This window comes from Stomoxys calcitrans, chromosome 2 (genome assembly GCF_963082655.1).
Source record: "Stomoxys calcitrans chromosome 2, idStoCalc2.1, whole genome shotgun sequence".
Taxonomy (NCBI): domain Eukaryota; kingdom Metazoa; phylum Arthropoda; class Insecta; order Diptera; family Muscidae; genus Stomoxys; species Stomoxys calcitrans.
The window spans coordinates 15,889,964-15,912,767 of NC_081553.1; the positions used below are offsets into that span (position 1 = coordinate 15,889,964).

General features: G+C 36.3%; 1 protein-coding gene across 2 annotated transcripts in view; it reads left to right on the forward strand.

Annotated features, from left to right (window-relative positions):
- The window catches only part of LOC106083829 (uncharacterized), a 146,050-nt gene that overhangs the window by 82,280 nt on the left and 40,966 nt on the right, over nt 1-22,804 (forward strand). The window lies entirely within an intron of this gene.

Here is a 22,804-nt window from a genome sequence, read left to right on the forward strand (position 1 = left end):
GATCGTGAGAAGACGAGTCTATTACAGAAAGGAAATAAGAAGGAGGTCACCTACCAAACCCGACCAAAATCTACCAAATGTTCCACAAGCCAAAAATTCGGTATATGTTTTTATAACCCTTTTGTCATTCCATTTTCCACACCGTAAATAACGTTTTAAACACTACAACATACTAGATCATCGTTATTCATAGAGTATTTAAACATTTCTGACCGTCTGTTTGCTGAAATCACTCCACAGCATAAATCAAACTTGAAATATTTCTTGATATAGAACCCTTTATACAGATCTCCCGAAAAGAAATCTTGTAATCTCGTATTTTGGTCCGATTCCAATGTATAACCCTGACGGGTTTTGATAAAGCGATTTACCGATTTATGTGTTTGAGCATTGAAACCAATTTTCGCCATCACAGTGAGTTGCATGGACCCCTCAACATATGAGTATGAACCAGATCTGACCATATTAGTATGCAACTGCCATATAGCCCTGTTTTCCGATTAAAGGCGTTGAATGTCATATTCCCTACCCAGAATTTACGAAATGTCAATGTCAGAACCTACTCCCTTTTTTCTGAAGTTTGAAGCAGAGAAACCCCTTGTAACAGTACTTGGACCCTCGAAATCCAAGATCGGTTTATATGACAGCTATATCAGGTTATGGACCGATTTGAACCATACATGGCACAGTTGTTGGATATCATAATAAAATACGTCGTGCAAAATTTCATTCCAATCGGATAAGAATGCGCTCTAGAGTGCGCTCAAAAAGTCAAGACCCAAGATCGGTTTATATGGCAGCTATATCAAAACATGGACCGATATGGCCCATTTACAATCCCAACCGACCCACACTAATAAGAAGTATTTGTGCAAAATTTCAAGCGGCTAGCTTTACTCCTTTGGAAAGTTAGATTGCTTTCGACAGACAGACAGACAGACGGACGGACGGATGGACAGACGTACGGATGGACAGACGTACGGATGGTCGGACGGACGGACATGGCTTGATCAACATAAAATGTCACGACGATCAAGAATATTTACACTTTTTGGGGTCTCAGACGAATATTTGGAGTAGGTCCAAACAGAATGACGAAATTAGTATACCTCCATCCTATGGTGGAGGGTATAAAAACCTATTAATTTGGTAGGAAACTACCAAAAACGGCAACACTGATCATGACGGGACACATAGGACTACGAGCTCATTTATATAAAATCGGTGAGGCAAGTGAAAGCATGTGTGGGGCATGCGGGGAAAATGATGAGACGTTGGAGCATTTCCATTGCCATTGCCCGACTTTCGCGTCTAATTGATACCAGCACTTAGGTGGGGACACTATACCAGACATGAACCAACTTAGCGGAGTGGTATGGAAAACAATTAAGGATTTTGTAAGTAGCACTTTTCTAGGTAGATTACGGAGACAGCGCATCGCATTCACCATAACGGCGTGTCGCTGGCGGTGCTCAGTTGGCAACCTATCAGTTGCTGCTACCTTAGTATTCTTCACTTGGGTTACAATTTTAGCGTCATTCTTGCTAGACTGTCTACCCTATATATGTATTTTGAGGAATAGCTTTAATGACACCTTCATCGCTGCTACTATCTGATATCACCAGTTGTGTAAAGAGTTGTTGTCTTGCCATTATCACGCTCACTACACTTTCATCAGATGGCCTTCTGCCTAAGTCATTGGGGGTTTTGTTGAAAAATATTTTATGATTTGTTTTGAAAATGTTGGTTCAAATATGGTTTTTATTAACCAGTGTGACTCTGTAATTGCATTCTTTCTTCTGTCAGTTATCAGCTGTTACTTTTAGCTTGCTTTAGAAAAAAAGTGTAAAAAAAGTATATCTGATTCATTCTAAGTTTTCTTTCTTTTAAAAAATCTGCAATTACTTTTTGGGTAACCCAATATCAAAATTTGGGTCCAAGTACCAAGCGGGGCACACCCCCCCAACCCCAAAACTCCTCTAAACAGATATATTCAAAGTTCATGTCAATGTGGGACTCAAATGAAAAGTATTAGGTAGTAGATTACAAATATGGCATAAAACATTGGGTCCAAGTAATGGGAGGTCCCCCAAATGGGCATATTAGCCGACCATGGATATATGGGATTCAAATGAAAGATATTAGGGAGTAGACTACTCATAAACATACGTCAAATGGGTTTTTTACCCCATTATGACAATATGGGTTAAAAATGAAAGGTATTTGAGAGTAGAAACGAGTTTGATATCCAATTTTGATGCCAAGTGTTTTGGGGCACGCCCTAAAGCACCCCCTAAACTGAACTCCTTTTCCGCTGAGAATAGAGAACGAATTTGATATCTATTTTCAGGGCAAATTTCCGGTGGCCGCTCCAGCCCCAAAACGCCCTCCAAACGGTTCATATTTACCGGTCATGACAATGTGAGGCTTAAATTAAAGGGATTTGGAAGTGTAGCACGAATTTGATATCCAAATTTGAGTCGAAATGTCTGTGGTGCCATCCCTCCCCTAATGAGAACATTAGAACAGCAGGGACCGAGAAGGGGCAAATTCTCACACATCAATGAGTGCTTTCCGATTCAAGTTTAAACTCAATGATAAGGGACCTTTTTTTATAACCGAGTCTGAACGGCAGTGCGACACCTCTTTGGGGAAAATTTTTAAATGACAATGCATGGTATTGTTCCTCGCAAATGTCGCCAACATTAAGAGGGGATAAACACCGCTTTGTTCAGAGTCATAGGCTACAATGGCACGAATTCGATATTCGCATTCAGGGCGAAGTATCCCCACCCAAAAAAAAATTTTAGTGAGTTAAAGAAGTCGCAGCGGAGCTGGCCCGGTTCGACAAATATCTTATAAAAATTCAATACTATAATGAATTATATCATGTATTCCAAATGTAATACGTTCGCCATTTTCCCACTGGATATGTTCAGGTTTCTATGATACCTTCAGAAAGTATCGATGACGCTAGTACTCCAAAAAAATAATTTTCCCCCAAATATCTGAAACTAAGGTATTTATTATATAAAATTCAAACAATTTTTCGGTTATCTCGTAATCGGTAGTTGTATATTTCTTATATAAAATAATCATAAACAACTTTTGCTGGCTTGGCCTCTAATCCTATGAAGTTCATCTTCGTTGGGTTTAATGTGGCAAGATTAAACTATTAGTACAAGTTAAAATTAATGTAATCTTCATGTTTAAAATTAATTTTTCTCATTTCATCTTCTTCATCATCCTCCCATTAATTTCGATTATAAAATTCGATTTGAATGTATCTTTAGTTTGAAGGCATCTTTTGAAGCGTTTTGCACGATTTGTTGAGAATAACTTCTTCTTCAGTTCGAGGTTTTTGTTTGTGGCTGCCACAAACAAAAGATGTGGGCATGTTTTTGCCATTTGCCATGGTTGATGGCTTTCGGCTTTCATCATTTGCAGTCACATTTTTTGCCAGCAGCGGATTCAAGTCAAATGTCAAGTTGAACAACCACCACCAAGGGAAAAAAGATGAAAATTACATGTAATTCCGTTTTTTGTTGTTGATGCTGGATTAGCCTTTTTTTTTTTGGATGGGCGGTCGGCCTTTTATTTGATAGCATCTTTGGACTATTCTCCATAGTGGGTCGTTCATGTAATTCCCTATGTCTTTCTCTTCTCCTCTTTTTTTTTTTTTGATGAAATGTTTTATTCATAACGGCATGTTTTATAGACTTCTCACAAGTGTGGCGGCGGCATCTGTTGCATGGATTGCTGGTTGGATGCATGAATGCCATGGGCAAAATATCTCTTGGGTGATCTTTGGCAGTGATACGATCTTCTATTTAATTAAGAATTTTCTGTGTTTATGTCTCTCTTTTCTTTTATGGGAACTGCTGTGGGAGGCCTTACATGTGGGTGGCTGGCTAATAAGCAACAATTTTTTTATGTGTAGGACGTAGGATAGTAAGACCGTGTGCGATATACCACAGTTGCAGATGATTTAAATCTGAAAGAACTTTTCTTCAAAAGATTTTATTAACTTGTTCCGGTTTGTAGTACGAAAGCTAAACAAAGAAATTGTAGAGTTTTATTGAAGCCATATAATATTTATGCAAAAACCCTATCAACAAATGCTAACACCAGTATTCCCAAAATTTAATGTAGAGTTTCAATAGAGTTTTTTTTCCAGATTTTCAAAAAAACCCTTTTTAAGGCCTAATTAAGTTATGTGAACATTTTAACTTCAATTTACTTCAACCTTAAATGACCAAAAAGAAGGTTAACTTGGGATTGCACCTTCTTTAACCAAATAATTTGGAAAAGACCAGAAAATAAAACGAAATTTTTATAAATGTATGGCATAGTAACCATTGCACCAATCTTTGTTTGACCGCCATTTAAAAATGTAGCCCAATCACCTCTAACTCCAAGAGCCCAGAAAACCCAAACTCTGCAGCAACTATTACGAAAAAACGGCAGCTGCTTCAAAGGCATTATTTTTAATCAAATAAAGCCCATTTTCTTTTTCATGTGGCCTTTTCTTTAAAGGTTATTTGGTTTGGTTTTGCAGTCTTTTATTATTTTTTTTTTGTTGTTCCCGTTGCCACTTTTTGGTGTCTTAGCCAAGTTGGCTTGCCTCAAAAGCTGATTGCTTCCAGAGATAGCGAAAAAGGTATCCTAAGACCAACAGCATTGCAAAAAACCGCATAACACACATTTATTGGAGGAAAGTTTAGTATCTTTGGCTGGGAGGAAAGAAAGAGTTGTATAAAATGAAGAACAGTGGTACAAAAGAGATCATTGTGAAAATTACTACTACCACTAAATTTCCCATGAACATTCGATTAGGGAACAGGGGATACTTCTCTCATATTATTGAGTGCAGTCCGATTACAGTTGAAGCTCAATGATAATGGGCCTTCATTTGTATGCCGAGTCCGAACGGCGTGCCGCACAGCGGTTAAACCCCAGTTTAACTATCAAAAATTACCTCAAGTTATCTAGCCAACTTAGACAGCTCCAAAGCTATCCAAGGCCCCTAGAGCTGTGGCATACCCCTGTCGTATTCACCCTCACCAACGTGATTCCAATACTGGCTGTGATCTCCCAATGCAAAAGATAACCAGTAATGTCCGCATTCCCTAAGGCCGCCTCTATGGTGGATGGATGGCCATCATTAAATGCCCAGAAACATCACCAACGAGCATTCCTCAAAGTTAAGAGACCTCTCCAGATGATGCATGACACTATGAAGCGCAGTGTCAAATGACCTGCCCTTGATATACATGATATCTGGAGAAGTAATTTCCTCCTAGTTTGCCTGTTAAGTGGAAGTCCAGAAGAAAGAAGAGAGGCTAATCGGCCTCAAGTCCATAGCTGCATGAATACCACCGTTCTCCTACATAGGAGTACTTGATACACGACCGGAACAATGCGACACACCTACCACCCAGACAGTTAAAGCCCTCCTGTAATATCATCTCATAGTACCATGTGGATCAGGAGACTTATAAGGCTTAAAAGTGTACATTGTCCCATGAACGACCATAGCTTTTTAAGTATGGAGAAGCCCCAAGTTTCATCCGATTTGGTTGAAATTTGGCAAAGGGACTGTTGTTATGAATTCCAACATCATTACCAAGAATGATTAGAATTGGTCTATAAATTTATATAGCTCCCATATAAACCCATCACCGGATTTGAGACCTCAATTTTTACCTGATTTAGCTGAAATTTGACTCAAAGACTTCCAACTTCCGTTCCGGGTATGGTCTGAATGGGTATATAAACTTATATAGCCCCATATAAACCGGTCCCCAGATTTAACTTTTTGAGCCCTAGAGACCTCAATGTTTACCTCATTTAGCAGAAATTTGCGGAAAAAGACTTCCGTTCCGACATCCGAATCCTACACTCAGAAAAATTCGTCTGCTGATGTTAGCAAACACTGTCTGTTGACATTAAATTAAAAATTTTAAACTTTTGAATGAATCTATAAAATTTTTTTTAAATTCTAAACAACAATTGAGGCTAATGATATATATTAATGGGTGGTCAATATGGTTTATATGACACATTAGGGACCGATTTGGTTAATTATTGGTGTGAATGTTGGAAGTCCTAACAGGACTTAATGCATAAATGTTCCGACTAATCGGATAAGAATTAGGAACAATGTGGACTGATTAGGTGTGTTTAAAATCTTAACCCTTTCCAATAAAATGTTCTCTGAATCAAAATGTTTTCAACATTTAATTGATTCAATGTCACATTGCAACATACTGACATTTAGTATTTCATTCTTTTAACAGAAACCATTGCTGTTTATTTTATTTATGCTGCACAAAGATCAACGACTTTGAGTTTGGTTGCAGCAGATGAAAACAAAAAAATCTTAACCAAGTCTCTAACCACACTCTCTACAAAGACTTGCGGTTATCTGCTTTTCATTCTGCTGTACATTTTTTTCTTTGTTGTTTACATCGGCAACATCTTTTCTGGTAAAAAAGTTTAAACTTGAACTTTTACTACAACCAACTAGCCAACCAAGAGATCGACCATCAGCATCATCATCATCATCATGGCAAACAAAGCCAAGATGACAAAGTCTGTGAGTCAAAGACAAAACATAGTTTCAAAGAGAAGGCAAATATTGGCAAAAAAAAAAAAAAAATAAGGAAAAACAACAAAAGTTCCAATGATTATTTAACATCCATTGGAGGATGGATGGATGCTGGGAGAAGAGGAACATGCCATTTATTTGTATCTGAACAACGATGGCTCAAACCAAGTGTTGAAGTCTGTCGGTTCTTCAGCAGCCTTTGTCAGATGGGGTGATAGGCGGTTGTTTGGTTGGTGTGTCCATTTGCCCCTTAAATGTTTCGGTTTTGTCTGTTTGTCCAGACGGTCAAAGTCTTTTCATTCTACGAGGCTGTTGAGACATTCACTTCTTGTGACTTTCAATTTAATGGCCACCATATATCCTCTCAGTGTTCTGGTCTCTGTGTCTACAGTTATCAAGCCAAGCTGCTGGCCTCATATATGTCTTGGCTGTGAAGTTCTTCGTTTGTTTTCGTGTTTTTGGACTTTTTCTAACAATATTTGACATTGTGTTGTGGATTTACTTCTACTTCCACCTCTTCTTTATGCCTCTTGGGGTTGTTTCTAAGCCTAGTAATGGTGTCTTATTATCTGCATCTCTTCAATGTTGAGATAATCTTGGATTTTCTTGGTTTTTCACAAAAAAAAAAAAAAGAACGGGCCCGTGTTATTGTGGTTTTTGAAACATTTATGGGATTTTCTGCTCATCTGCAGAGGATGAAGCGTACCCATGTTCGAGTTAGCTAAGCCACATAATGGTGGATTCAACATTGAAAAATTCTATGAATTCTCTTTTAACACTTTGTAGTGACTTCCAGGAAGTTGTTATTCATTTGTGTGTTAGAAAAGAAAAAAAATTAAGAGAAAATATGTTTTTCGGTTTGGTGATGGAACGAAACGTGATTGGGGCTAATTAGAAAAAGGAAATGAGGTGAATCATTAAGTAATGGAAAGTGAAGCAAGTTAGGAAATCTGATTACTGCTACTACTTAATTTCCCAAGAACATTCCAATAAGGAACGGGGCATACTTTCCTCATATGTGCTATCCGATAAATATTTAAGTTCAATGATAAGGGGCCACCTTTCTTATGCCGGGTCCAAACGGCGTACCGCATAGCGCCACCTCTTGGTAGAGAAGTTTGAACATGGCAGGATACCTCATAAGGATCAAGTTGTGGGAGACACCTCAAAACTTGGTGTCAAAGATTTTAGAATGAGCGCAGAAGATCGAGGCGCTTGGAACGCTATTCTACGTTCGGCTAGTGGAAGAAATATTCTGTCAATATAGCCAATTAAAATAAGTAAGTAAGAATACCTCACAAATGTATCCAGCATTAGTAAGGGGATAAACCGCTGAAAAAAATTTTTTGGGCCGGGAATCCAGTCGCACGGCTTCATTGGCAGACATGTTAACCTCTGCGCCACGGCTGGCTCTAAAATCTGACTATTATCCAATTTTTTTATAGTATTTTATTTTATTATACCCACCACCGTAGGATAGGGCGTATAGTCATTTAGTCATTCCGTTCGCAACACATCGAAATATCAATTTTTGACCCTACAAAGTATATATATTTCGGATTATCTTAAAATTCTAAGACTATTTAACGATGTTCGTGTGTCTGTCCGTCCGTCTGTTGTAATCACTCTAGAGCCTTCAAAAATTGAGATATTGAGCTGAAATTTGGCACAGATACATGCACGCTGGTTAAGTTCTTGAACGGGCCAAATCGGACCATATTTGGATAGCTGCTATATAGACCGATCTGCATATAAAGGGTCTAATGCCCATAAAAGCTTTATTTTTCATCAGATTTTGCTGAAATTTGAAACAGTGAGTAGTTTAAGGCCAAATATGGTTCAGATCGGATTATATTTAGATATAGCCACCATATAGACCGATCTCCCGATAAATGTTCTGAAGCCAATAGAAGCTTTATTTATTACCCGATTTCGCTAAACTTTTAAATAATGGGTTATTTTACGCCTCCCGATATGTGACTTAAATATGGATTAGATCGGTTCATATTTAGATATAGCTGCCATATAGACCGATCTCCCTGTAAAGGGTCTGAAGCCCATAAAAGCCCTATTTATTACCCGATTTTGCTGAAATTTTAAATAATGGGTTATTTTAAACAGTGGGTAGTCTTAGGTCTCCCGACGTCCGTCCCAAATATGGTTTGTTTCGGACAATATTTAGATATAGCTTTATTTTTTATCCGATTTCGCTGAAATTTTAAATACAAAATTAAACAGTGACTTTTATTTATTAGACCAATCAATGTCCGTGTCGAATTTGGGTGCATAAGTTATCCAATTTTCACCAGATTGTGGCGAAATGGGGTTTTACATATACACCCGAGGTGGTGGGTATCCAAAGTTCGGCCCGGCCCAACTTAATTCCTTTTTACTTGTTTTTATTTCTATTTGATTTATTTTATTTTCTTAAACAACACGCACTAGACCCTGCTTTTTTTTGGCAATAAACGCACTTTGACTGTTAGTTTTTTTTATTATTTAACTTAATTTGATTTATATCTTTATTTTATACCGTTTATTTTTTATTTGATTTATTTTATTTGTATTTTTTTATTTTCGAATGACTCGCACTATAACCTGAATTTGTTTTGAACACCAACAACACTTTTCCTCTTAGCTGCATTAGTTTGCTAATAAATTTTGTTAGAAGCCAACAACTTTGGCTTCCATTCTTGTTGGTTGTTTAGAATGTTGATCAATGGTGGTCAATGTCATTGATCAACTTTGTAATTTAGTGCGTTTTCGCCAACTATAAATCTATTTGGTTTGCTCTTGTTCTGATTAGAGACTTGTTCCAATCAAATGTTAGGTGTCATAGAGGAATGTACGAAACATTAACAGTAGTGTCAATAGCTTTACATTTTCAACATTGTTATAAAACTAGGCCAAATGTGGCACAGTTAAGCAAAGTGTGGGAAAATATACGTTTTTTGCGTTTATAAAAACTACGTGCAAACATTTACTCCATTCCATGTGTGCGCAGTTATTGTGCCACTAACCAAATTTAGAATAAATTTTCGCACGCCTCGTTATTCCGAGCTCCTTCTCCAATGTCTAACACCAAGTTTTGAGATGTCTTTCTGCCCTTAGTATTTCTACCAGGGTTTTGTTCTTTGAGATCTTGTCTGAGGAGTTCAGAATTTGTATAGAAATGTCTGACATCTGAAATCCGAAGGCGGTAATATCTGCCTTACTGGAAGTGCCATGGACCGGGAGAGGCATGACAACAACACTACTATAGCTGTCATGACACAAGACATGAATTTAGCTGTAGATTTGAGGTTATTTGGAGACTGAAAAATTTTGTCTCCAGGTTTACTCCGGTGGATGGGAGGCTAGTAACAATCCGCATAAAGGCAAAATTCTTCAACATCAAAATTATTTGTGTCCATGCCCTGACGACGGTCAAGGACAAGCAGACCAAAGATATTTTCTACAAGACCCTACACAGAAAAGAAGTTGGACAAAAATTTTAAATTTGTCCTTATGCGAAGGATTTGGTAATGAAAACCAGCCAAAAAACAAAAACTTTAAAATAAAAATGCCATCTTTAAATTTGATTCCATACCCAACCATATCTTCGTTGATTATGAAGCCGCTTTCGACGGCCCTGCCGCAGATGTTAGCATGTCCGAAAATCTGTCCTCAATTGATGATTTGGCAGCCCGAGAATATTTTCGAAATGTCGAGGCAACCAAATTTAGAGCCCTGACAAGAGGCGCCCGGACCACTTCGGGCCTTGAAAAGTTGCACTTGATCTCGATAGCACTTCAGCTCGAACCATTTCAAATATCAAACAGTTATCTCTATCCGTTCTCAAATGGCATATTTTTTTATTCGTTTTTCGGGTCTATCCCACAATACAACGCCATTGGGAACCACTACTTTGAGATAGTATGCAACTTTATCTATCTCGACATAGAGCTGGCAAAATAATTTAATTTTTTGTAATATCAATACTATCGGAAAATTAAATTTTTTTTGCAAAATTGAACAAAACTAAGTCATCCGACATTGAATGTATGTTTTAAGATACATTGCGCCTATAGAGGGTGCAATTTTCATCCGATTGGGCTAAAATGTTGAATAATAATTTCTAGAGCTGACAAACTATCAGCTCTACCCCGGCACAGACGTAACCGAAATGAATGCCACCAGTTTGGACTTTGGATTAAGCAAGCGGTTTAGAAACAACGCCACCTCTCGACAATTTCTTACACTGCACAAAAAACTGATACTACCCGGTTTCTTATATGGTTCTGAGGCATGAGTATTTGTGAAAGCAGACGAGGCAGTTCTTGGGGTGTTTGAAAGAAAGATTCTTCGTAAAATTTATGGTGCAGTTTTCATTGATAGAGAATAGGCATCATATGTATCATTATCTATATGACAACATAAGCATAGTTAAACATATCAAAATGCAACGTTTGCGTTGTCTAGGTCACGAATTAAGATATCCCCTCGAAATTTTGCACATATATTTTTTCTTATTGATGTTGGTCGAATGTGACGCAATAAGCTCAAATAGATTCAGATTTGGATAAAGTTACCATATTAAATGGTCTTGTAATGTGACTTCTCTGATTTGATATCTTGACCCCCTGAAAGCCGCAATTGATGTTCGATTTGGGTGAAATTTTACTCTTTGTGTTTCATTATGACTTTCAACATCCATGGTAAAAATGGTCCAAACCACGATCCCTAGAAGCTTAAATTTTTCCAATAGATTCATAACAATAAAATTCATAGATTCATATAAATTTTAAGCAGAATCAATAGTGCATGTTTTTACTTCGTTTTTTTATATCCTCCACCATAGGATGGTTAAATTATGCGTCTAAGATCCCATAAAGTATATATATTCTTGATCTTGGTTAAGTCGATCTAACCATGTTTGTCCGTCTGTCGAAAGCACGCTAACATTCGAAGAAGTAAAGCTACACGATTGAAATTTTGCAACAATACTTCTTATTAGTTTAGGTCAGTTGGGATTGTAAATGGGCCAAATCGGTCCATGTTTTGATATAGCTGCCATTTTAACCGATCTTGGGTCTTAATTTCTTTGAGCTCTAGGGGGCGCAATTCTTATCCGATTTGGTTGAAATTTTGCATGAGATAGTTTATTATGACATCCAACAACTGTGCCAAGTATGGTCTAAATCAGTTGATAACCTGATTTAGCTGCCTATATGGCAATTTGACACTCTGCGCCTGAGGAAGGTCGCAATTTTCGACATTTCAAACCGGACACTGATTTTGGTAATAAAATTCAATGATTTGCAAGCGTTGCTCGTTAGTAAGTCTATTCATGATGAAATGTCAAAGCATACTGAGCATCTTTCTCTTTGACACCATGTCTGAAATCCCACGTGATCTGTCAAATACTAATGCATGAAAATCCTAACCTCAAAAAAATCACCCTTTAGTTTGCAAACTATAAAAACTCCTGCCAGAAAGCAGAAAGCCACAAATACTCTTCGATAATTTTCTCCTCCTAATAGATTTTAGGTTCACGCCACAACACACTCCTCTCCGAGTTCCTCTGAGAATAAGAATAGCTAGACCATTAAATTTTCTCTAAAGGCCATTGAAGATGGTATTGCCGAAAAATATTTATTTAAAAGTAATTAATTGTTAAAATTCAAACACTCAAGGTAATGAATTTTCTTTATTTGTAAATTTTTGGTTATTTTATTACTCCAACTCTTTGGATTTTGCAATACCATTTGTCTGTGTTTGTTTATTTTTTGTGTAAATAATCACCTCACTAAATTGAGTATCAAACTCAAGACCTTGAGCCTATAAATTTAAACCTCCCCTCCCAACAACCAACAACACACATCCCCATCCACCACATGGATATTTACAAAGGCCATTTTCACAAATTCTATCAACATCCAAAGAAACACCATAGCAGCAGGTTTTTTGCCTTTCGCTTTTTTTTTCAAATATTTTTGTGTTTTTTTATTTTTATTTGTTATTGTTGTTGGCATTACAGCGATGTGTTACAATTTCGAAATTAATTGAATTTGCCCGTTGATTGAGGCATTAAGAAGAAGAAGAAGTAGAGGCAGAAGAAGAAAAAAACATATAATTTGTTGAAATGGTTATTAAATTACTCTTTGTTGGTGGGGGCGCCCACACCACACGTCTGTCTGCCGGTCGTCGTGTTCGGTGGCTCCTTTGTTTTGATTGCAAATCGTCCGTCGATGGATGGAATGAAAAATCGAAAAATTAACCCCAATTCAATTTTTCAATTAGAGTCAAATTCTAGCATTAAAATTGGAATTTTTAAATTGTGTTACGAAATCGCACCAATTGCGAAAGACGGACATTTCGTCGGTTCGTACCTACCTTACACATATCTCACCGACAGACTGATTTAATTCATTGGCAAAACAATTGACGGCGCGAAGTGTACGAATGGCTGTGTTAATTGAAAATTATAGAGATGATTGTAATTAAAAGCTTCCGCCGCCGCCGCCGCCACTTCGTCGTTTTTTTTTTCAAATAATTTTTATGAATTCGTTGTGGTTTTTTTTTGTTGACTTTAACAATTGAAAGTATCTCACGTTTACTCATTTGTAGTTAACAAGTAGTTCATTAAAACATCGGTTTTGGTGTTTTTACAGAAAAAAACAGAAATGAATTAAATCTAGGTGAGAGAATAAAAATTAATTGCATTTTTTGTTACTGATTGGAGAAAAAAAAAAAAACAATTAAGAGCATGCTAAGTTGGCCAGGCCGAATCTTATATGGAGGGTATATAAGATTCGGCCTGGCCTGATCGCATTTGTCGAGTTCTATGCGTGGTATCAGTTTTTAGACAAACAAAGAATATTGAATAAGAACTGTTATGCTATTGGAGCTATATTAAGTTATAGTCCGATTCGGACCATAAATGAATGCTGAACATTGTAGAAGTCATCGTGTAATATTTCAGTTCGGATAATAATTGCGCCTTGTAGGGGCTCAAGAAGAAAAATCGGGAGATAGTTTTATATGGAACTGTATCAAGCTATTGGTAGATTATGAGAGAAGCCAATGTACCAAATTTCAGCCAAATCGGATGCGAATTGCGCCCTCTAGAGGCTCAAGAGTTCAAGATCCGAGATCGGTTTATATGGCAGCTATATCAGGTTATGTACCGCCATGCCTTACTCACATGCCTTACGAATTCTACCTGTAAATCTATGTAGCCCGCAATGGAGATGGAAGCCATACTGATCTCCTTTCTATAACTCAGTCTTCGCTGCGGTTTCTTATGATCTGGAGCTCCCTATAGGATTTTCATCGTCTCATCCGAGATGAAAGCCATACTGATCTCCTTTCACCAACTCAGTATCCACGGTTTCTTGATCTCCCTATAGGATTTTCATCGTCTCATCCGCACGTCTTGCTGTTCGTAAAAATTTACATATGCGACGTCCTTACGTTACACTGTACCGTCTCACACAATCCCTGATCGCCAGGGTTTTTACCTACAGAACCGCATTGTAGATGTCTAGAACTGTTCTACCTTTCAACCATCCGTGCAGCACTAACTTCCTGATAATACCAGAATTTCGTCAAACTAAGTCTGCGCTGTCTGCACCAGTGTCTTGCACTGGACCACAAGTACCGCCTTAGGTATTCGATTAGAAACCTCTTCCAATCTAGTCAGGTTTCCTTTAATCGTCTTGATTGTTCCAAAATGCTATGACCTTGTCCTATCTTCTTTCCCTCTCCCATCGCCATAGATGCAATGGCTTCTTCACACTTTATTTATATATTCTGGATGCCAGACCCTAGAGATATGCTGGCGAAATGCACAGAAGTTGACATTGCAAGACTAGGAACTGCATATTTCGAAATTTGCCATAAGCATTCCATTAAGGAATAGGAATAGATTTCTTACATATCAATAAATGCTGCCTGATTTAAGTTTAGCTCAACGATGAGGAACCTCTTTTTTATAACCGCTTCTGTTGCCTCCTTTAAGGGAACTGGAATCTGTGGCTATGACTTTAGCGATTTACAAGCCAATACTTCAAAATAGAGCCCAAAGAGCAACGGATGTTAGATCTTCATGAATTGGGATATATGTAACAAAACTGCTATTAAGATATATTTTTATACCCTCCACCATAGGATGGGGGTATGGGTTAGGTTAGGTTGAAAAGAGGGTGCAGATATTAATCCGCCCCATGCCACTATGGACATACACTTACAGAATGGAGGTATACTAATTTCGTCATTCTGTTTGTAACACCTCGAAATATGCATCTGAGACCCTATAAAGTATATACATTCTTGATCGTCATGTCATTTTAAGTCGATCTAATCTGTCGAAAGCACGATAACTTTCGAAGGAGTAAAGCTAGCCGCTTGAAATTTTGCACAAATACTTTTCATTAGTGTAGGTCAGCTGCTATTGTAAATGGGCCAAATCGGTCCATGTTTTGATATAGCTGCCATATAAACCGATCTTGGATCTTGACTTCTTGAGCCAATAGAGCGCGCAATTCTCATCCGATTTGGCTGAAATTTTGCATGAGATGTTTTGTTATGACTTCCGATAACTGTGCTAAATATGGCGTAAATCGGTATAGAACCTGATATAGCTGCCATATAAACCGATCTGGGATCTTGACTTCTGAGCCTCTAGAGAGCGCAATTATCATCCGATTTGGCAGAAATTTTGTACGACGGCTTCTCTCATGACCTTCAACATACGTGTCTAGTAAAGTCTGAATCGATCAATAGATTGATACAGCTCCCATATAAATCTATCCCCCGATTTTACTTCTTGAGCCCCTACAAGGCGCAATTATTATTCGAATGATGTGATAGATATTTAAACATTTTTTTTTAATTTTTCATCTGCTATGTTCAACTGTATTTTGAAAAGTAAGCGTAACCAACAACCTCTGAAGATTCTTCATCTGTGGAGGCACTTAAACTTTAGGTGTTTTTCAAGCAACTCCCCATTCTCAGTCTTAAAAAAACAAAATTTATTCATTTATTGTTCATCAATAAAACAAAACAACAACATAAAATGACAACCCACACAACCGATAATAAACATGTTCCTTGGCTTAAGAATGACATATTTTGCAGGTTATTGTCTTTGTTGTATTAATTTTTATTAGTTTTTGCTCTTTCTTTTTAAAGTTCAATTGAGTTCAACAAGCTTATAGCCTCCTTGTTTTAATGAAAATCAATTCAGGGTTTAGGTCATTGTTAACTTAATTTATCTAACATTGAAACAATGTCAAGCAAGCCCAGCATATATTTCAAATAATAAACAACGTGTAATTGAACTTGCTTTAATATTCTGTATGAATTACATCATTTTTAGATATAGTGAAATTTGTCATGGTATGATCTTGAATAGCTTTTTTTTTAGATTTTAGTTAAAAGCGAATGGTCATAGTTAATTATTGTTTATTTTTGGAATTTTTCCCTTTCAACATATAAAATGTATTTCAATACCCTTTGCCAAAAGGTGGAGTTGATAAAAGAAGAGTGTAGAATTATTCGGTGTTTTATGATTAATCGATTAATGGCTAGTCTTGACGGACAATGGTTAATTATGGAATTATTAATGCAATGATCGTAGATCTATATATCTCGCTGTTATAAACTGTTTGTGGAGTTTATAATTTCCCATCATGTCATTAATTATACAACAAGCGTTTATTATTTATTATAATGAAACCAATTTTTTCTAGCTCATAAAATTCTTCTTTTATTATTTTTTGCTTTTGCTTCATAGCAATTAAGTTATTATATACTATTAAAATTACAATCCATTTCTCGCTATTAAATTGATAATTGATTTCAAATCATTTCGAGAATAAAGACAAAAGACAATCATCAACCGTAATGTGGGAGGGGAAAATTCAAAAGTCCATGGTGACATCAAGACTGCGATTGTAACAAAACGGTTGATTGATAAATTAGAATTCAAGAGCGCTTTTTTAATGATTTTATGCCTATTGAATTTTAAAATAAGAAATATAGTTGAAAAAAAAGCGAACCCAACACGTCAGCGATGACAAAGAAAATCAATATTCCATAGTCATTCTTTCCATTAATGGCAACTATCAGCATATGGTTGTACATTTGTAAGAGAAAATATGTAATTGAACTTGAACTTAAGTCAATTTGAAAATCAATTCAAATTCCTCACAGACATCAATATCATAGACATCGAAGGCTTAATAAAAACTAATAAACAATAACGCAATCACTTGATATAGGGGATTGGCTATCATCTGCCATGATAAAAACACATGGCTTAAGCTAGATAGAATTCTCGCTGCTAAGGTAGAGACGACGAGTATTTACCTCGCCCTACACTATGATGCAGGCCTTACCCAATCTGTATTCCGAAGAATAAATAAATGAGTGACTTTGCCTGCCTCGGTATTTGTGTGTCAGAACTCTTTGATATTTTGAGGGGGCCCTTTCAAAAACACCCAAGAATGTGTTGTCAACATTATATGACATTGAAAATTCGTATCATGTCGTGTTTACAATCTAATTTATTTGTTATACTCTGATGTTGAATATGGGGATTTACATGAATAACATTACAAACATGTTCTTACATCGTTTGCTTTAGTTGTGACCAAATCATAATTTTAGGTTGTAAATTACACAAAGATTCATTAATTTTTTATCCAAAACGGTTTGGTCTACTTTATTCATAGTTTTGACAATTGATTATATTATGGAGCACATAAATTATTAATAATTAAAATTGGTTAACGATATTCAGAAAAGAAGTTTAAAATGCAAATAAGGCTCTAATTTAATACGATACCCATATCGTATGCATTCCATAGTTTATCGAATCTATGACTCATAGTTGTCTTCAATATGGGAAATTCTTTCATTTGTATATGAGATTTTTGAAAATGGATTATTGGAACGAATGGGATATTGTAAAACAAATAATATTGCATATATTATGATGCAAGAACAGAATAATATCATCAAAAAAGGATCATTACTGAAAACTAGTCTCGTTATTTCGATCCGTGATATATCAAGGAGGAGACCGCCGTAGCCCAGGGGTTAGTATGGCCGCTGTGATAATGAAAGTCTGGGTTCGAATCCTGGCGAGCACATTTACAGCGTTGAATATCCCTCCCAATGTTGACGAAATTTGTGAGGTTATACGCCATGCAACGCGGATCCTGCCGAGCACAGTTGAAATATTTCCAGCGTTAAATATCCCTACCAATGTCAACGAAATTTGTGAGGTTCTACGCCATGCAAAAACTTATCGCCAAAAATATGTGTCGCCCTGCTCCATGCCATTCGAACTCTGTTATAAAAAGGTAGTCCCCGATCATTGAGCTTAAAACTAGAATCTGATAGCATACCTTGATGCCAACAGTTTGCATCCTGTTGCTTAATGGAATGTTTATGGGAAAATTAGCAATTTGATATATCATGGAACGATTCCATGAAATACTCTATTGATCCTTTTAGTTCAATCTGTCGAAATAAATAAATAGTCGTTTATATTCTTATAACATCCACAATAACATGCACATATCTATATCGTCATTGCAAACCGAATAAAATATAATGTTAAAATACATGAAAAAAGAGTTATCCGTCCATCTGACTGTCAAAGGATTAATATTTTGATCTGTCCACTGATTAATTCATTTAGGATTACAAATGGTTCAGCCTATGCACAGTCTGAGCTGCATGAGACTTATGTACTAAATAAGTACCCTTGTACTAAATTGGTACCCATGTAATAATAAGTACCCTTGTACTTAATAAGTACCCTTATACTAAATTAGTACACTTATACTAAATTAGTACACTTATACTAAATTAGTACTCTTGTACTAAATTAGTAACCTATTACTCAATCAGTATCCTTGTACTACATTAGTACCCTTGCACTGAATTAGTAGCCTTGTACTAAATTAGTAACCTTGTACTTAATAAGTACCCTTGTATTAAAAGAATACCCTTGTGCTTCATGAATACCCTTGTGCTAAAAGAATACCCTTGTTCTTTATTAATACCCTAGTACTAAATTAGTACCCTTTTACTAAATTTGTACCCTTGTACTAAATTAGTACCATTGTACTACAAGAATACCTTTGTACATAACTAATACCCTTGTACAAAATAAATACCCTTGTACTAAATTACGAAATTAGTACCCTTGTACTAAATTACGAAATTAGTACCCTTGTACTAAATTACTAAATTAGTACCCTTGTACTAAATTACTAAATTAGTACCCTTGTACTAAATTACTAAATTAGTACCCTTGTACTATATTAGTACCCTTGTACTATATTAGTACCCTTGTACTAAATAAGTACCCTAGTACAAAATTAGTATCATTGTACTTAATTAGTCCCATTGGACTAAATTAGTACCCTCGTACAAAATTAGTACCCTCGTACAAAATTAGTACCCTTGTACCAAATTAGTATCATTGCACTAAATTAGTACCCTTGTACTAAATAAGTACCCTTGTTCTATATTAGTACCCTTGTACTAAATAAGTACCCTTGTACTAAATTAGTACCCTTGTACTAAATAAGTACCTTGCACTTAATAAGCACACATGCATTAAATAAGTACCCTTGTTTTAACATAGTTACTATTAACATAATTACTACCCTTGTACTAAATAAATGTCCTTATACTGAATAAGTTTCCTTGTACTAAATATGTTCCCTTTTTCTAATCAACTATTGGTTAGTACCTTTGTACTTAGTTTAAGAAATCTAAAGAAATAAATATGAAAAATGTATAAAAAATATTTATATTTCTTTCACAAAAATTTAGTCGAAATTTCCTTTTTTTTCCAGTGTAATCTTTAAGTTCGTCTGTTTATGCTCTGCTCCCAATAATTTGTTTATACATATTTCATGCCTATTCATATATTGTTGTTGTCTAAATACAATTCATGGTCAATTGAGTTTTAATAATGGGGCACTCGAAATTCAAAATCTTCACTTAAGTACATACTTAATTTTTATGTTACACCGTGCGTTGTTGACATTTTGCAACGTCAATAGCTTTTTGGGGGTAAATATTTTAAGTCAAACACACTTTTGGGTTACAATGACCATAATAATAACCTTTGTAATGATGTTGCTGATATATATCTCTATGGCAGAGACAATGTGAATGGCGAACTAGACATTAGTAATATTTATTTGTCTCCCAATTGTTACAACATTAGATGTATGCGGATTTGACAAAGCTGTAAGTCATTTAGCTGTCTGTCCAACCATTCGCACGCCACCTGTCATTGCTGGGTGCTTAGGCCAGTCTGACTTGTTGAGATGACATTTTTTGGTATGTCATCATTTCCGTATTTGGAAGATTTGAAAAATACCATAGACTCAGAGTTGATAATGATGTAAATCTTTTCAAATTCAAGATTCACATGCGCCAAATGTTACAAAAATTTAAAACATTTTCGCTTTACCTCTTTTTGAGCTTGCATGTCTGTCTTTCTTCCAAGTTCTTCTTATTATCATCAAGTTATTAAGTTTCGCTTACATCATTTTTTAAAGTCCGATGTTTCGGCTGTGACACCATTCATGACTTTTGACAAGAATCTTATCATTGTTGTTGTTTTTTTAAATACTTTGTTTATTACTCTTTTTGTTTGTTTTTTTATTTGCCATTTAATTATGTCATTCATTGTTTGTTTTTGTTTTCATTTCAGGTCAGTATTACAGTGTGAATCATCTTTCAGAGCTTTTTTTTTGGTGCATTGGATTTGTTTCTGTGTCAGGTACATACATATATATATATATATAGGATTTTTTTTCAATGCTTAAAATAAAAAAGTGTTAAACATAATAATCACATATCTTATTTATGGATCGGTTTACATGGGGGCTTTTTATAAAGGAATTTTATTAGGGGATCCATTTATATGAATCTTAAATATATTTTTACCTTTTTGTTTAGTCAAATTGGGCAAGTTAGTCTGCTATGGGTCTTTATTCCTAATTCAAAAGATGAAATATAAAGTGTATAACACCTCACGACCCAGGGTAAGGTGAGCTGGCAGGTGCAGCTAATACCCCACTTCAATTCAATACTGTTTCATTAGATTGTGACAATAACTATTACAAAGATAGTATATTTCCCATTAATATTTTCTGAAATGGTTAGGCTCTCCTTATCGACATCAGGTATTATTGTGAGGCATACTTTAAATTCTTTAAATAATGAATAATTTTTTTATATTTTATGCTTATTTCAGCATCAGAGAAGCTCTATTTTACTCATGACCCTTTGCATTAGTTTTCATTAACATATTTAAGAGATATGGAAAAATAGATTTTTACACAAACCAACCATAAAAACTACAATTTTATGGGGCGCCATCAACAGTGCTGACATATAAAAAGCAAAATGTATTTCCTCAACTTCCGTTCCGTTGGTCTTGCCTTTGGCATGCCTATCAGCTATTTAGGAATTTTTATGGTTTTGAGTGCTTTAATTTGACATTAATATTCGGTCACAGGGCTGTCTCCCCTATTTTATTTCCACCCAAACTATAGGAATTAAATATTTAGGTGTCTTAGTTTTGATGTCGTAGTCGTCACCTTCATAATATTCTTTATTTATGCCTCATCCATTTCCTAATATAACTTATGGTTTAGTAGTTTGACTTTTTAAAATTATCCCAATCTCTAACAAGATTGATATACTATAGGAAAATTTCCTAAAGGCCAATGGAAAGGTGCTATAAAATGCGTTAAGAAAAACTAAGAGGTGCTATAAAACATGAAAATTAATTCACAAAAATTGTGAAAGACATAAGCAATGTGAAATTGTATTTTTGAGGGGAACAAATTCACGTTTGAATTGACCTAGGCCAATATGGAATTGGTTGAGAAGTTTCATAATTTGTATAGCCTGCATGAAATATGGAAAACATCACGTAACATAAAATTTCAAATATAAAATAAAACAAGCAAGAGCGTGCTAAGTTCGGTCCGGCCGAACTTTGGATACCCACCACCTCGGGTATATATGTAATCGCAAATTTTGCCCATGAACATTCCACTAAGAAACAGGGGCAAACTTCTCACGTATCAAAGAGTGCAGTCCGATTCAAGTTTAAGCTCACTGATAAGGGGCCTCCTTTTTTAGCCGAGTCCAAACGGCGTGCCACAGTGCGACATCACTTTGGTGAGAAGTTTTACATGGCATAGTACCTCACAAACCCATGGTACGACCAAGAGTGTCGAGATGCTACTGAAGCCAAGAATGCGGCATATAGGGCAACCCTGCAATCAGTAGCAACGCGCCAGATGAAGGAGAGATATCGGGAGAAAAGGAGAGAGGAGAAACGTTTATTCTCCAGAAAGAAATGGAAAGTCAGAATGATGTCCGGAAATTCTACCAAAGAATTAAACATCAAACCGATGGCTTGGTGCAGGCACATCCTCCCGCAGAGACAAAGAAGGAAATCTGCTAACTGACACAGATAAAATGCTGAGGATATGGAAAGAACATTTTACCCAATCCCTGATGATGGTATAGAATGTTTACCTCCTAGTCAGAATGAGGTCCAAGTAGCAGTGACCCGACTAAAGAACAACAAGGCAGCAGGAGCCGATGGGTTACCCGCTGAACTATTTAGGACCGGAGGCACCACGCTGACATATGGACCAGTTTGCGTTAATGGAGAATATAGGCGACGTATGAACCACGAGCTGTATGACGACGATAGCACAGTTACAAGCATCAAAATACAACGGCTGCGTTGGCTAGGTTATGTTGTCAGAATGGATGAAGAAGCTCCAGCAAAGAAGTCTTTTGAAGGCAAACACGATGGTACACGCAAACCGGGAAGACCAAAAGCCCGATGGAAAAATCAAGTGGTGGGAGGCACCTCGAAACTTGGTGTCAGAGATTTAGAATGAGCTATTCTACGATCGGCTAGTGGAACAAATATTCTGTCATAGCCAATTAAAGTAAAGTAAGTACCTCACAAATGTTGCCAGCATTAGGAGGAGAAAACCATTTTTTTTCTGATGGTTACGTGCGCCTTTTATGGGCCCAAAACCCTAAATCGGAGGATCGGTTTATATGGCAGCTATATCCAAATGTGGACAGACCTGAGCCAAATTGATGTCGATTGAGATCTGATTGAGGATGTCGAATGGCCTA